Here is a 13,589-nt window from a genome sequence, read left to right as displayed (position 1 = left end):
ATGGAGTTAACTTGAATGGATGTGAATGGACCAATGGATTAATGAAATCAAGACACGAATCAAAGCACCAAGAAAAGGCCAATGGAATGTATCATTAGCTATGGATCAAGAACACACTTGTATAGACCAAGACCCAACAACTGAGCAAGGGACCTTAGGCAGATGACTAATGGCAAATGCATGATGAAATGACCAAGTACAAACTCCATGAAGTAGGGTTTCAGTTAACAAGTCAAAGCATAAAAGCATAAGGGCACAACTAGGGTTTTTGAGCACATGCAACAAGCAACAAGCAATCCCAAGGTAAGACCTCATAAACTAGGGTTTCAAGCCTCAAGCAAGGATCAAATGGACCACTAATGATGAGCACCCCCAACTAGGATTTCTTGGGTTGAAAGGTTAGTCAAGGGTCATTGTCATACAAACTAGGGTTTAGGTGCATATGAGGTATCACGATATAGATTCACAAGGTTAAAGAATACCCAATGTAATACCCCGTATTTCCTTAAATGCCTAAATTCCTATTAATTGAGACCAATTGAGTTCCTATGTTCTATAAAAGTTGTCGATTGGGATAAATAGAGTAAATAGTGAGTTCATGTTGACTTAATTAATATTAATTGAGACTGACCTTTTATTAATTAAGACATTTTGGAAACACTAAGAATGGGTCAATAGCTCTGGTAGAACAAATTTTATGGTTAGTATCACTTGAGATATTTGTTTCTACCACTTATTAACCACAAAAATCATGATGGCCACTTGCAACTAGCCTTGACTCACTCACCACCACATGTTATTACCACTTATCACCTACCACATGCCATTTGTGTCTCTATGTATCAGAAAGAAAGAGGAAAGCTCAAGAGAATAAGAGAAAGCAAGGCTAGTGGAGAAGAAGAAGAAAAGCTTCAAACCAACAATGATGGTTCTAAGTGTAGGAAACAATTTTGGTAAAACAAAGAGTGTTCACAAGATGTTACATAAGATGTCTTAACATAAGATGTCTTGTACCTGCTGGAGGTTTAAAATATAATTATGCAGGATTGTTTCAGGATGTCATACCCGATGTCATGACATCTGATATAATGTACCTGCTGGATATTTAAAATGGAATTATGCAGGATTGTTCCAGGATGTCAGACCCGATGTCATGAGATCTGTACACAGAACATTCAGTCTGAATGTTATGTGTTATGTGATTGCGCTTTTAATGGCAATCTATGTTTGATTGATGAGTTAATTGCAAACGCAATCAGTCAATGATAACAACTTGATTTACTTATTTTCCAAAGAGATCTAACCAACTGTCATAAGAAGATTTGAATGGAAAATAGTTTTAGGGTTTTATGATGTCCAAGCCCAGCTGAAAGCTTCTATAAAAAGGACATGGAAAACCTGATTTGATACACAAGAAATACAGAGCGAAATACTGAGAGAGAATAAGGGTTCAAGTCTTGTGTGGTCGTGTGAATTGTAAGTCATTCAATTCATCCATAAATGATTGAATTGGTATGATTTTTGAGTTGTAATTTGTCACTCAAAGCTTTTAAGCATGAGTGTGTGTATACTTGATTGAAACTACTAAGTAAGATCAAGTGTGTGTCTTTGAAGAGTGTCTTCTTTTCATACGTAATTCTTGTTTAATATCACTGGTGTGATTGACGGGGAGTGAGATGGGATCTCATATCTAAGAGTTCTTAGGTAGAAGTCATACGGGTAGAGATTAGGTGAAGAAGACTGTAACTTGTGTAGTTTACTGAGAGTCTTTGAACTGATTCTGTTTAGTGGATTTCCTTCCTGGCTTGGTAGCCCCCAGACGTAGGTGAGTTGGACCGAACGGGGTTAACAATTGCTTGTGTCTCTTGCATTACTATTCTTCATCTTTATCCTGTTTGTATTGTTCAGATATTAGTGTCGTGACATTATCTTCGACATCTCATATCTAATACCAGAATTTCAATTGGTATCAGAGCAGGCATCCTGCTCTGGTTCTGGGTGAGATCTAGGGACGATACTTTCTGGTGCTATGGAGAGAGATGGAGGATCTGTTCATAGACCACCAATTTTGTATGGATCTAACTATGATTATTGGAAACCTCGAATGGTAGCTTTCCTAAAACTCTTGATAATAAGGCTTGGAAGGCTGTGTTTATAGGCTGGGAACATCCAGTAGTTACTAAGGAAGGAGAAGCCACAATTGATAAGAAGCCTGAAGAACAATGATCTAAGGAGGAGGATGATCTAGCCCTTGGAAATTCTAAAGCATTGAATGCTATCTTCAATGGAGTAGACAAGAATATCTTCAGATTGGTAAACAACTGTTAGGTGGCTAAAGATGCTTGGGACATTCTCAAGACCACTCATGAAGGCACCTCTAGAGTGAAGATGTCTAGATTGTAGCTACTCACTACCAAGTTTGAAAATTTAAGGATGAAAGAAGATGAAAATATTCATGAATTTCACATGAATATCCTTGAAATTGCTAATGCCTCAGGAGCTCTGAGAGAGAAGATGTCAGATGAAAAGTTAGTAAGGAAAATACTCAGGTCACTCCCTAAGAGATTTTCTATGAAGGTGACAACCATAGAAGAATCTCAAGACATCTTAAATATGAGAGTTGATGAGATAATTGGATCCCTCCAAACATTTGAGATGGGAATGTGTGATGGATCTGAAAAGAAAGCCAAGAGCATAACCTTCACGTCAAATACTGAAGGGGAAGATGAGGAAGGTAGTCAAGATATTGATAAAGATCTGGCAAATGATGTAGCAATGCTGGGAAGACAGTTCAATGCACTTATGAAAAAGATGGATGTAAGATCTAAGGTCAATGGCAAGAACATCACATCTGACATCAGTAAATCCAACAACACTGGAAGAAGAACAAGGTCAGATGAAAAACCCAAAGAAGGAAAAGGAGTTTAGTGCCATGAATGTGATGGGTATGGTCACATTAGAACTGAATGTGGGACCTACCTCAAGAAACAGAAGAGGAGTCTGGATGCCACTTGGTCTGATGAAAGTGAAACAAAAGAAGCTACAAATCTTGTGACTGCCTTGACTGGAAGATGGGGTTCTTATGGATATTCAAGTGATGATGAAGTAACCTTTGAAGAGCTGGTCACTACCTACAGAGAGTTGTGTCACAAAAGTGCAGAAGTATGCAGACAAGTTGAAAGCCAGAAGAAAGTGATAGCTCAGCTGGAGAATGAAAAGGGAGAACATATGGAAACCATCTCCAAGTTGAAGACTGAAGTTGTACTCTTGAATTCTAAACTGGATGAGATGACCACGTATGTAAGAATGCTTAAAAATGGATCTGACACCTTAGACAAGAGATAAATCTGGCATTGGGTTCAATGAATCTAAGGCTGAGTGCAGTTACACTGGTGGCAAACCTAAGTCCAAATCTAAGTGCAGCCATATTGATAGCAAACCTGCGATGTCACATCACATGTCACAACATCATAAAGGAAGACAGCAGAAAGGGAAACACCAAAAATGGAGATGTCATTACTGTGGGAAGTTTGGACACATAAAACCCTTCTGCTATAAGTTGTATGGTTACCCTCAGCCTGCTCATTATCAACCCAGACCCAAACATCACATACCTGTCAATAAAAAGCAATGGGTTCCTAGGACAAATGTTACAAGTATGATAGCTCACACTTCCTTCAGAGTTTCAGCCAAAGAAGATTGGTATTTTGACAGTGGGTGCTCCAGACACATGACTGGAAACAAAAACCTGCTAATTGGCCTTCATCCTCATGCCACAAGTTATGTAACCTTTGGTGATGGAGCAAAAGGTGAAATCAAGGGGATTGGTAAGCTTGATTGCCCTAGAGTTCCTGTCCTTGACAATGTCCTACTTGTTAAGGGATTAACTGTTAATCTAATAAGCATCAGTCAACTATGTCACCAAGGTCTAAATGTAAACTTCACTAAAACTGAATTCCTGATTACTAACAAAGAAAATGAAATGATCATGAAAGGAGTTAGGTCTAAAGACAACTGCTACATGTGGAGTCCTCAAGAAACTGGTTACTTTTCAATGTGTTCTTTGGCCAAAGAAGAAGAAGTGAAGATATGGTATCAAAGACTGGGCCATCTGCATCTTAAAGGTATGAAGAGGATTATATGTGTGGAAGCTGTTAGAGGAATTCCCAACTTGAAGATTGATGAAGGAAAAGTCTGTGGAGAATGTCAGATTGGAAAACAGACAAGGATGTCACACCAGAAGCTCAGACATGACACCACTACCAAAGTTTTGGAACTCCTCCATATGGATTTGATGGGACCCATGCAGGTGGAAAGCCTTGGTGGGAAGAAGTATGCATATGTAGTGGTGGATGACTTCTCCAGATACACCTGGATCAATTTTATAAGAGAAAAATCTGATGTTTTTGAAGTCTTCAAGGATCTTTGTCTAAAACTTCAAAGAGAAAAGGAAAGTCCAGTTATCAAAATTAGAAGTGATCATAGGAAGGAATTTGAGAACAACAAATTTGCTAAATTTTGTTCTTCAGAAGGAATTCATCATGAGTTCTCATCTCCCATTACTCCCTAGCAAAATGGTGTGGTGGAAAGAAAAAATAGAACTCTTCAAGAATCAGCCGGAGCTATGATTCATGCTAAGAAATTTCCCTACCATTTCTGGGCTGAAGCCATGAACACAGCCTGCTATGTTCACAATAGAGTGACATTGAAGAAAGGGACTCCTACAACCCTATATGAATTCTGGAAAGGAAGAAGGCCTACAGTCAAATACTTCCATGTATTTGGGAGTAAATGCTATATCTTGACTGATCGTGAACAAAGAAGGAAGATGGATCCCAAAAGTGATGAGGGAATATTTCTGGGATACTCAACAAACAACAGAGCATACAGAGTCTTTAATTCCAGAACTAATGTGATGATGGAATCTACCAATGTTGTGGTTGATGACCAACAAACTGATGTCACAGACGATGTCGAGACATCTCTGAATGATTCCCCAGCTGACTTCTCAGACAAAAATAAGGAGAGTGAACCCCCTCAAGCTGAACCTGAAGATGACAAAATCAACAAGGGACCCTCCATCAGAGTTCAGAAGGATCATCCTAAAGATCTCATTATAGGAGATCCAAATAAAGGGGTCACTACTAGATCAAGGGAAGTGATCTCACATGGCTGCTTTGTGTCCAAGATTGAACCTAGGAATGTCAAGGAAGCCTTGACTGATGAGTTCTGGATCAATGCCATGAAGGAGGAGTTAGGTCAATTCAAGAGGAATGAAGTATGGGAACTGGTTCCTAAACCTGAAGGAGTAAATGTCATAGGTACAAAGTGGGTGTATAAGAATAAATCTGATGAACAAGGGGTTGTTACTAAAAACAAAGCAAGATTAGTAGCACAAGGATATACTCAAGTTGAAGGAGTGGACTTTGATGAAACATTTGCTCCTGTAGCTCGCCTTGAGTCCATTAGATTACTGCTTGGAGTGGCATGTATTCTGAAATTCAAATTGTTCCAAATGGATGTAAAAAGTGCCTTCTTGAATGGCTACTTAAATGAGGAAGTATATGTTGAACAACCTAAAGGATTCATAGATCCAAATCTTCCAAAGCATGTGTACAGATTGAAGAAAGCCCTTTATGGGTTGAAGCAAGCTCCTAGGGCTTGGTATGAGAGACTCACGGTGTTCCTCACTAACAATGGATACAGGAAAGGAGGTATTGACAAGACCTTATTTATGAAGAATGAAGGAGGGAAGCTCATGGTGGCACAAATATATGTAGATGACATTGTGTTTGGTGGGATGTCGGATCAAATGGTTGAACATTTTGTTAGACAAATGCAGTCTGAGTTTGAGATGAGCCTTGTTGGAGAGCTGACCTACTTTCTTGGGCTACAAGTCATGCAGATCGAAGATTCTATCTTTCTATATCAAAGCAAATATGCCAAGAACATTGTTAAGAAGTGTGGCATGGAGAATGCAAGTCATAAAAGGACACCTGCTCCTACACATGTGAAGATCTCCAAAAATGAAAATGGTGTCAGTGTAGATCAAAGTCTATACAGAAGCATGATAGGTAGTCTGCTTTATCTCACAGCAAGCGGACCTGACATTGCATTTGTTGTAGGTGTGTGTGCTAGATATCAAGCTGAACCAAAAGTTAGTCACATAAACCAAGTGAAGAGAATACTGAAATATGTCAATGGCACCTGTGACTATGGGATGTTATATACTCATGGATCTGGATCTATGCTGACTGGTTACTGTGATGTTGACTGGGCTGGAAGTGTTGATGATATGAAGAGCACATCAGAAGGATGTTTCTTCTTGGGGAACAATTTGATATCATGGTTTAGCAAGAAATAAAATTGTGTGTCCATATCCACTGCTGAAGCTGAATACATAGCAGCTGGGAGTAGTTGTTCTCAACTGGTTTGGATGAAACAAATGTTGACTGAATAGAATGTCACACAAGATGTCATGACATTGTACTGTGACAACCTGAGTGCTATAAATATTTCCAAAAATCCAATTCAACACAGCAGGACAAAACACATTGATATTCATCATCACTTTATTAGAGAACTTGTGGAAGAGAAAATCATAACACTAAACCATGTTACTACTGAAATGCAATTATCTGACATGTTTACAAAAGCTTTGGATGCTAATCAGTTTGAATGTTTAAGAGGGAAATTGGGGATTTGTATTCATGAGAATTTATAACAATTAAAGTGGAGTGGAAAAGGTAATAAAAATATTGCCTGCCCACTTAAAAGAAAGTGCCTCATTTATGGTAAATCATTACCTAGTATTGGAACTAGTATCTATGTCATTTCCACACGCTACCTCAACACAACCATTTCCATCTTCATCCAACTTCTCAGACAACCTCTGCTAGGGCAACCACATTTCTCTCAAAAGTTCAACAAAATGTCTCAACATCCCTCATCCTCTGGTTTAAAACCCACTCATAAAGCAAGGACTCCCTCCATGGAGTTTCTAGATGAAGACGTGCTGGATGTTATTCCACTTTCTATAATCCCAGGTGACGCCCCTGGCCCTTCTTTCACGGCAGGAAACAATCAAGGTAACAACTCTGAAAACTCTCCACCTAAGGATGACATGCACTATACAGATCGTGTCATTAGGAACCTTGTAACTAGGATTCTAAACGAAGGACACTCTGTCAAAGGAGTTTCAACCCCTTTGTCTAGAAGGGACCCCTCTCCTGAGGTGGAACCTCAAACTGAGAAAGATGATGATTCATCTAGATCAGAAAAAGACATTGCTATTGAGGGATTGTGCTCTCTAAGAAAAAACATGCCTAGTAAAGATCCTATAGATGCTTCTCATTCTAAGAAGCCTGACCCTGCTGAGAGAGTAATTGATTTGGAGGAAGAAAGTTCATAAGAAGAAGATGACACCTTGGTCCATCATGTGACACCAAGTGTTGTAAAGAAACTGAAGACCATGAAAGGAAAGTTTGTGGCTGAGATGTTGACAGCCATAACAGGTAAGAAGGTTGCTGGTGTAGGACCCTCTAAATCATGGAGTAAAGTAGAGGTCAAGAAGAGGAAGGTCAAAGAGAGTTCTGACTCTGAAGATGATGTTGAAAATGATGTCCCAGACATCTCTCCTACTAAAAGGCAGACTGTTAAAAAGTCTCCAGCTAAGGTTGCAGCTGTCCATTTGGACAACATTTCCTTCCATCTGGAAGATGGTGCTCCCAAGTGGAAGTTTGTTATTCAAAGGAGAGTTGCTATGGAGAAAGAGTTAGGGAAGGAAGCTGTAGAAGTGAAGGAGGTGATGGAATTGATCAAGAATGCTGGTTTGATAAAAATAGTTGTTTCACTACCCCAATGTTTTGAAGGTTTAGTGAAGGAATTTGTTGTGAATATCCCAGAGGATATTTATGACAAGAATAGCAAGGAATTCTGCAAGGTCTTGTGAGAGGAAAGTGTGTAAGGTTCTTCCCTGCTGTTATCAATAAGTTTCTAGGAAGAGGAACTAAATGAGGTGAGGAGTTAGAGGCTACAGACAATGAAGTCTGTAGGACAATTACTGCTGGCCAAGTCAAGGAATGACCAAGTAAGAAGCATCTATCAGCTGGAAAGTTAACTATTAAATATGCCATCTTGCAAAGATTGGTTCAGCCAACTGGGTGCCAACAAACCATATCTCAACTATCTCTAATGGTCTTGGAAGAATTATCTATGCTATTGGAACCAGACTCAACTTTGATTTTGGAAGGTTCATGTTTGAACAAATTGTTAGACATGCCTCCACTAATGCAGTAAAGTTGCCTATTGCCTTTCCCTCTATCATTTGTGGAATTATTTTGAGCCAACAACCTGGTATTCTAAACACAAGTGATATCCCCAGCAGAAGGAAGCCTCATTTGTCCATTCACTACAAGTTATTTGAAGGAAGCCATGTCAATGATGTTGTCATGACATCTGCAAGAAAGGAGCCAACCTCTCAAGGTGGCTTGATTTCTCAATTGAAGGAAACTTGTAAGGAGCTGGAAACTAGGATTAGGGTTGCCAAGGCTAGGAAAGAGGCTTTAGAGGTTCTCATTAGTATCTTGGAGCAGGAAGAGATGGATAAGGTTGGTACATCCAAGGAGTCAGATGCACATACCTCAAGTGAGAGGTCCAATTCTCAAGATCAATCTAGTGGCAGTTCTGAATATGAAGGTGAAGAAGATGCTACTTCCTAAAACTAAGTTGTGATGCTCCCCCTGTTATGAAGACTGTATGTTCTGGATGCTGTTCTGGATGTTGTTATGGATGTTTTGGAAGCTTGGATGTTTTGGTGTTTTTCTGTTTGAATGTTTGTAATTTTTGGCAGTCCTTTCTGATGCCATGATGTAATATTTGGGCTCTTTATGAGTTCCATGGAATTCTGATTATCTCAGGTATTGCAGCTGTGTATAATTATGGTTTGTACCACATGACATTTATGTTTTAACATTTTATATGTTATAAAATCTCTTGTGACATTCTCTGCAGGACTGATTGACATTTATTTTGTCTAATTGGTCACATTTGGTCTATTTTGACTAAAAAGGGGGAGAATGTATTTTGTGGAGAACTGCAGAGTGTGTTAATTATGTGGAGATGTGTATGGAGAACTGATGATGTTGAAGGAGATGTTTGATGTGGAACATAATGATGTTCTATTATGTGATGTTATAGGAGATGTCTGATGTTCTGTGCAGGTTCTGTGTTGCACAGGTGATGTTGGAGGAGATGTCAGAGGGTGACTCTGAATGTTACAGGTGTTGTTGTTACAGGTGTTGTTGTTGTTAAAAGAGATGTCTGTGTTGAACAGACTTAGGGGGAGAAGAAGTACCCATGTCTTTTAGCATGTTTGTTTATGTGTTTTACTAGTTTCTATTATAGCTAGTAATTTTGTTTGCTTCTACTACTGCTTAAACTGCTGTTATGCTGTTTAACTACTGATGTGTTTTTTTCTTGTGAACAAAATGGACTGATATATGTTTTAGCCAAAATTTGCCAAAGGGGGAGTTTGTTGGTTCTATGTGTTGGCAGCAATTTTGTTAAAACAAAGAGTGTTCACAAGATGTTACATAGGATGTCTTAACATAAGATGTCTTGTATCTGCTGGAGGTTTAAAATATAATTATGCAGGATTGTTTCAGGATGTCATACCCGATGTCATAACATCTGATATAATGTACCTGCTGGATATTTAAAATGGAACTATGCAGGATTGTTCCAGGATGTCAGACCCGATGTCATGACATCTGTACACAGAACATTCAGTCTGAATGCTATGTGTTATGTGATTGCGCTTTTAATGGCAATCTATGTTGGATTGATGAGTTAATTGCAAACGCAATCAATCAATGATTACAACGTGATTTAACTTATTTTCCAAAGAGATCTAACCAACTGTCATAAGAAGATTTGAATGGAAAATAGTTTTAGGGTTTTATGATGTCCAAGCCCAGCTGAAAGCTTCTATAAAAAGGATATGGAAAACCTGATTTGATACACAAGAAATACAGAGCGAAATGTTGAGAGAGAGTAAGGGTTCAAGTCTTGTGTGGTCGTGTGAATTGTAAGCCATTCAATTCATTCATAGATGATTGAATTGGTATGATTTTTGAGTTGTAATTTGTCACTCAAAGCTTTTAAGCATGAGTGTGTGTCTGCTTGATTGAAGCTGCTAAGTAAGATCAAGTGTGTGTCTTTGAAGAGTGTCTTCTTTTCATAAGTAATTCTTGTTTAATATCACTGGTGTGATTGAGGGGGAGTGAGATGGGATCTCATATCTAAGAGTTCTTTGGTAGAAGTCATACGGGTAGAGATTAGGTGAAGAAGACTGTAACTTGTGTTGTTTACTGAGAGTCTTTGAACTGATTCTATTTAGTGGATTTCCTTCCTGGCTTGGTAGCCCCCAGACGTAGGTGAGTTGCACCGAACTGGGTTAACAATTGCTTGTGTCTCTTGCATTAATATTCTTTATCTTTATCCTGTTTATATTGTTCAGATATTAGTGTCGTGACATTATCTTCGACATCTCATATCTGATACCAGAATTTCAAACACCATCATCCTCATCCTCATCTCATCTTCAACAACTTCTCCTCTTCTATTTCTTGAGGTGGGTTCTAGTTAGAAACCCTAGATTTCTAGAAGATTAGGGTTGTAGAATCATAGATAAATCATGAATAATCCATGTTATGTGATGAATATCTCTCTTGAAGTTGTTGTTTTTATGAACATGTGCTTGATATGTTCTTCATGATTGTTGTGATTACATGATTATTGTGGTTATGAACTTTGAATTCTTGTCATACATGTGTAATGAGCATGTAGTGTGATGAGTGTGTTAGAGGAAGGAGTGGGTGTTGTTGGAAATGGATTTACATAGAAAAAATGGTGTTTTGTGAAGTGAAAATATGAAAATGTGGGTGGACCAATCGATTGGTCCATGTCATCAATCGATTACACAACCTTTTGTTTTGAAGAAAATGTGATTTTTACAGGACCAATCGATTGACAGTGCATTACAATCGATTGCACAAACTTTATGTATATGAACAGTGGAAAATTTTCAGTGAGCCAATCGATTGACACTCAGGATCAATCGATTGATCCTTAGCAAATTTTGAAAAATCAGAAATGTGAGAGGAACCAATCGATTGGGCCTCCCCAACCGATCGATTGACTTATGTTAAAAACTTAAAAATCCATTTTGAAGTGTTTCTAAATGCATTCTTCCAACCATTAATCATTTGTGACGCTATGCTTATATTGAATACATGATAATGGTGAAAACTACATGATAAATCAAGTGAGTTGGCCTAGGATTGAAATTAGGTCATGAGTTAGGTTTATAACCTAGATAATACGAGAATACAATATTTATTTCGTACGACACTTATGTGGAGGTCGTGGACGAATGGTTGTTGTGTTTGAGAATGAGACGCATTGTATGGAACATGCCATGTTATTGTTTGTGTATTATGGTGAATGAAGTCACCTGTGATTGATGGATCTTGTTATAGTTCGTGGAACCGATGATTTATGGAACCGATCATGCATTCAGAATATGTGTTTTCTGTGATGGTACACATCTCTATTTGGTATGCTTAAATGAGTAAGCATTGGGATATGGGACCGATGATTCGAGCCTCAATTGGGTTTGAGTCCCAACCATGGTGGAAATGAGGGAAAGGTTGACACCTAAGTGGGTTAGAGCCCCATACGGTGAAAGAGACTCAAAGTGGGTTCGAGTCCCATACGAGTGACGGTTCTTAAAAGTGGGTTCGGGTCCGATAGGGGAACCTGATATCCACCTTGAAAGTCGAACCATACGAGCATGCATGAACCGAGCCTGGCTTTGACGTTAGTCCTTTCAGGAATTGATGCGTCATGATCTGAATAATGATCGTGGTTGAGTTATGAGAACTTAGATGCATGTTTCCATACATTGCGAGTTAGTTTCCCCATCGCTAAAGTCTTGATTCCCTTGTTGACTTGAGTTGAATATGAGTTGAATATTTATTAGAATAGCCTGTAGAGCCGAGTGGACCCATAAGATAGGGAACCCACTGAGATTAATATTTCACCCCATGTTGTTGAATTTTTTTCAGGTGGTTCTGAGCAGGTGAGGGTAAGGGCGAGATGGAATGATGTCTTGCTTACTTGATGACTGGATGGCTTTTCCGTAATGTAGATATTTTAGGGGTCATAGTTTAATGATCTAGCTCCTAGTTGTTTTATTTTGGGCACTTTTGTGTACATTTTGCGCCATGATATATTTCTTTTGGGCAATGTATATATGTATATGTACATTGTGCTGCTAGGAGCTTATGTATTTCAATACCAGTTTTACACTATGTATAATATGTATTCTAGACATATATTATATGTCGGTGTTACAGTTGATATCAGAGCAGGTCGTATCCTCGACCCAGCCATGAAATATTATAAGTATTTCTTTCTGCCTCATATGTGGGTTGTCATCATTGTCCTTGGTGTTATATTCATAGTATTGAGCCTGATCAACTTAATCATGTTTGTATGACATTCGGGATCATTGTTGATAGGCACAGAGGTCGTGGTAGACCCAGAACTCAGAATTCAGACTCTGAACCGCCAAGTGGTAGTGAAGGTTTTCAATGCCCTCAGTTTGTGCAACAGATGCAACAACAACATAACTAAGTCATGCAACAAATGATGCAACAGTGGAATGGTGGTTTGCATCCTCAAGGGGTTCCACAAGAAGCTGCAGGTGGTAGTTTCCGAGATTTCTTCCGCATGAATCCTCCAAAATTCCATGGTGGGTTGAATCCTGTGAAGGCTCAGGAGTGGATAACCGGCATGGAAAGGATTTTTCAGATAGTGCATTGTAGTGAAGAAAATAAGGTTGTGTTTGCTTCTCACATCATGAAGGGTCCAACTATGAGATGGTGGGAGAGTGCTTCGACTCTTATGACCAATCAAGGAGTACCTAGGGATTGAGAGAATTTTAAGACTATTTTCCTGGATAAGTATTTTCCTAGTTCTTTGAAGACTCAAAAAGAGTTTGAGTTTCAACAGCTTAGACAAGGTACTATGTTAGTAGTTGCGTATGCTGAGAAGTTCGAAGATATGGCTGCTTATTCTAGGCAGGCCGCGTACGTACCTGATGAGAGGTGGAAGATTGATTAGTTTCTTTTTGGTCTGAGGGGTGAAATTTCCCATAGTGTTTCTCAAAGGGAATTCACTTCTTATGCTGAATTGTTAAGACATTGCTATGTGGCTGAAAACAGTTTGAAGAAAGGGATTAATATAGGAGTGGACAGAGAGACCAAGGGAGGCCAGGTAGCCAGTTTAGGCCTAGATCTCAGGCTTTCAAGGGAAAGCAGGTGCAACATGCAAGACCTAACCAACCTCCTCAATGTCAAGTATGTAAGAAGTTTCATTTTGGAAGATGTGATGTGAGTGGAATTAGGTGTTTTACTTGTTAGAGGGAAGGACACATGTCTAGAGAATGTCCTCAAAATAAGAATCAAATACAAGGGAGGAGCACTGGTCGAGTTTATACTTTGGATGCAAGGAAGGCTAAGAGC

The sequence above is a fragment of the Lathyrus oleraceus genome, chromosome 4, assembly GCF_024323335.1.
Source record: "Lathyrus oleraceus cultivar Zhongwan6 chromosome 4, CAAS_Psat_ZW6_1.0, whole genome shotgun sequence".
NCBI classification, from domain to species: domain Eukaryota; kingdom Viridiplantae; phylum Streptophyta; class Magnoliopsida; order Fabales; family Fabaceae; genus Lathyrus; species Lathyrus oleraceus.
Note: the sequence above shows the minus strand (reverse complement) of the source record.